We start from the raw sequence: 4279 nt of genomic DNA on the forward strand, positions 1-4279 counted from the left end.
AAACGTTCATAGTGAAAAAAAATAATGTAATGAAATGGAGCCCTAAGACTTTCTTCATTTTGAAGCTATGGAAATCTAGACTTGCCACATTTTCTAGACTTACGTGGGCTTTCTTGGATATATATACTTCAGGATCTGTACGACAGACTAGTTCCTATGTAAATACACCTATGGTCGCAGTGCACTGAGCATGTCCCCTGTTTACGGTGTTCTGAACAAGAGCTGTTAGGGTCTGCGGTGTACTGAACAAATAAACCAAGGGAATGTTGTGTATCACTTAAATACACGTTCCGATGTGTTCATTACACCAGATGTACAGAACACCATCAAACCCCGATCGATATGCTCACACTATCAACCACTATAGCAACTCCCGACCTGCCTTCTGACACGTTCCCTGAATTATATCTGTACCCAATGTCACGGAAAACAATCGCGCGACGAAGCCTTGAGGAACACTCATTTGTCGAAAGACGTTCCTTGCAACGATTACATCGCCAGAAATAAAAACGGCATTGTCTCTCAAACAACGTCCTTGTAACAAGTGCATTGCGTCAAAAGCGTACAAGCCTGCTGAAAGCACCTGTTGAGGTGGGTGAGTAATGCAATCAAAAGTAAACCCCGACAGATGTGGGCGGCGTCTCAGCCATGTGCTGTGCGAAGCAGATAAGATTTACTGCAATGCAGGCTGTAATGGCCATGGGCTGGGTTTCTTTAAGTAAATAAAAGTCACGGACCTCACTGATGCATTATTGCTGTCGTATTGTTCCCTGGATGTGTCGCGTGCATGTGGAGGTCAGGATGCCCAAGTGAAGGTTGGAATTCGTTGAAGTCGAGGACACCTAGAGAGGAGGTAAGTCTTACAATATGATAACTACATGTATCTCATGCCCACGGACACGACGATAATGACGACTTGTGTGGCCTGGGCACTCAGTAAACTTGAACCATATTGTTTCACCAAACGGATCTGATATGCAATTCTCGAAATTTTTCATTGCATGCATCACTTTGATTTTCCGTTCTGCATTAAGATGGCACGTGGTGACAGATATGACCTACTGTTTAAAACTGAGGCAGTGGGGTAGCCTAATGGTTAAAGGTTCGATTCCCCATGTGGGTACAATGTTTGAAGCCCATTCCCGTGTCCACTTCGCTAAAGGTGGTGTAAAAGCATACTCACACACTCACAGCAGAGTCAACCAGACCCATTCACCCTCAAAGAGTGTAAACCTGGAACGACTTTACGAAGTGATTTCAGCGTTAGCCATTAAAGCCTTTTCGGGCTATTCTATTTACATGTTTCTTGAAATTTCACTCATAAATTTTCAAATTCCTTTTTGAAATTTCATCTTGTTATATGTCTTGAAATTTCAACAGTATTTTGAATTGCCTTAAAAGGTTTCGAGTGGCCTTAAAAGGTTTCCGTGTTACGGACTAAGGTGATATTATGTAGATACCATACTCTGCGTTAGTTACGGTTGGCCTCAGAGTTTAGATTGTTCTGTGGGTCCTGTATGAAACGGCATCTATCATGAATAAATCCAATAATTTTTAAAATTCCAATCGCCATTTGAAACGTTTTCTCGTATAACATGTTTTCTCAATGAACGTTGGCCATGTCATGGCGTGAATTTTCCAAATGAATTTTCAATCACTATTTCTTTCAAACATTATCATCAGTGACCATTTTCCTAAACGTGGTTGTTGATGATAAACAAATATCTATTCATAAGCACATTCTCGCGAGATTTTGTTTACACAATATATGGCCGATCACACTTCAGTCGAGCGCACAGGTTGCTTGAATTTGAAGACGGAACAGTGATCCAGATATGGGGCGTATCGGCGTTTGTTCGGCTACAAAATAAGCAGATATGGTCAAATGAATAATTAATAGTGTATTATGGACGGGAGTGAGACGATCTGTGACACTATTTCAGATTTGTTCAGTAATTAACCACGCTTTACTGTCAGCCATTACACAAACGTCATAAGCATCGTGGATGAAGCACTTCCGCCTGGCAATGCATTATGGATCCACTACGTGAAAGGCGAATCCTCGTTGTTAAGCAAATCCACATTAGCGGATAGCGGCTTCAATCAAGTTAGACTGGCTAAAATCAGTCACCACTAGAAACGCTGCATGTTTTCGAAAGTCTCCTCTTGAGGTGAAGTAAGAAATCGCATGACATTCATACTTAGAAAACTATCACAAACTGTTTTTGTTAAAGAAAACGTGTCTACGTCAAGGTATTAATTAAGGATGTAGTCAGTGAACTTGTCAACATAGTGCGAAAGTCTCGCTGAAGTCACACGTGAGGGTCAGGATATCGTGTATTTATCTCCACGAAGTGTCAGGCATATGGGACCATCAGTGTTGTGATCACGAGGCCAGAACAAAGAAACTGGAGAAAAAATTAAGTGATGCTAGTTAAAATAGCTTTTGTCTAATGTGGGGTTCTCAGTCCTGATCAATAACCAAAGCCTATACCGTTAAACAGATGGCGTTATTGTTCAATAGTCACAAATATTGTGCTGATATGGCATTCCTGGAATAATCAGGATTTTCCTAAGGTTTTATCGGTTCGAAATATATTCTGTTACCTTATACTTTTACATCGTCAGTTCAGTTAAATTAGATGGTAGTTAGGCCCTCCAGACGCATTCTAAACAATATAACATTCAAACTGTCAAAGCTGGCGATCCACTCTGGGAGATTATTATATGTTCGATCATTCCTCTTTGTGTCCCAAACACATGGCGATTTTCGGTTTAGGGGCTTTGACGCTAAAGTCACGGATGACCAATGTAAAACGATTGGGGAATTCAATCCAATTCGAAATGTAACATTCCTACAGCATTTACAAGCAGCTTGTTAATGACGTTTTCATGCTTGGGCTGTCCAACCTTATCAAACGTGCATAACATGACCCGTAGCTTAAAGGGTCAGCCGCTTGCTTTCAAATTCGGACATGTCTCAGATAGACTAGTAAATGCAGAGGTAGCTCACCACTGAATTACTCCTGCTTTGCCTGAGCGCTTATCTGAAGGTAAGTCAATTTTATTGTTGCAATTTGGGTAAACTTACAAACTTACTTTCTAAGCGTTTCTCTACGTTAAAATTTAAATCATCTTGATTTAATCTAAAACGCTGTTCGTTTGTCCACATGGGTACAATGTGAGAAGCTCATTCCAGGTGCCCCCCGACGTGATGTTGCTAGAATATTGCTGAAAGCGGCGTAACGTCATACTCTCCCACTCACTCACTCGCTCACTCACTCACTCAGTGCATTTCCAAAGTGTATGACGTTTACATTCTGAATCTGCATTCTGTTATCTGAATCTATATTTCGGTCTTGTCACAATGTTTGCAATTTTAATTGAATACTTTCGGTACCAATATCATATTTATTTGTCTTGGCGTGGCCTGGCGATCCCCAAGCAAATTCCCCGAGAAGATCGTTTCACTGACAATAGATGAAGGAAGAAGTGATATGAGCTTGTTGACATTCTGAAATGGTGAAATTTCAGTCTCAAAATAAAAAAACAAATCAGGCCTTTGAAAATTAAAACCTTGTGAAACATTTACAACAAGCTGTTGTCAGTGAACAGCACTGAGATGTTTAGAAATTACTACAAAATAACTCATGTCTTTGACATTAAAGAGTAGATTCAGCGACTAGTTGTCAGATGTAGACAGGTCGTACTTTAGTATAGAAATGGCACTTCGGTAAAACAGTCAAAGATATCACTACCCTATGGTGCTGGTAGCCCAGTAATACAAATGGTTTTGTGACAGAGACGCTGTACTTCCACAAACACGGATTTATGACTCAGTTATCACATTTAATCATTTAGATCAGCCTCTGTGATCACATTTCGTCTACACGATATATTACCACATATTATCGTGTAGAATTACATATCAGGATAGAGAGACAGAGACAGACAGACAAAGAGAAAGACGAACGGGTTAGCAGACAGACTGTGTTCAGTAATACCAAGAAAATAAAAAAAAAAACTGTATTTAAGACTGCTTCAAGCAGTTTTGGAGAATACACACATTTCAAGCTCATTCCAAGTAGAAACACATCCCACTCAGAACATCGGACGGCCGCTCGCCGACAGATAACGAAAATGTATGCATTGTCATAGTGACACTCATCGTCCAAATATATCCAAAGGGCAACGACTATGTGTATGTAGCCAGAAAGTGTAAGTCTCCCATGGTGAGAAATCTATTTCGTATATAGAGGATACTAAAAGACCTTCCGTG

This window comes from Haliotis asinina, chromosome 9, assembly GCF_037392515.1.
Source record: "Haliotis asinina isolate JCU_RB_2024 chromosome 9, JCU_Hal_asi_v2, whole genome shotgun sequence".
Lineage (NCBI taxonomy): Eukaryota > Metazoa > Mollusca > Gastropoda > Lepetellida > Haliotidae > Haliotis > Haliotis asinina.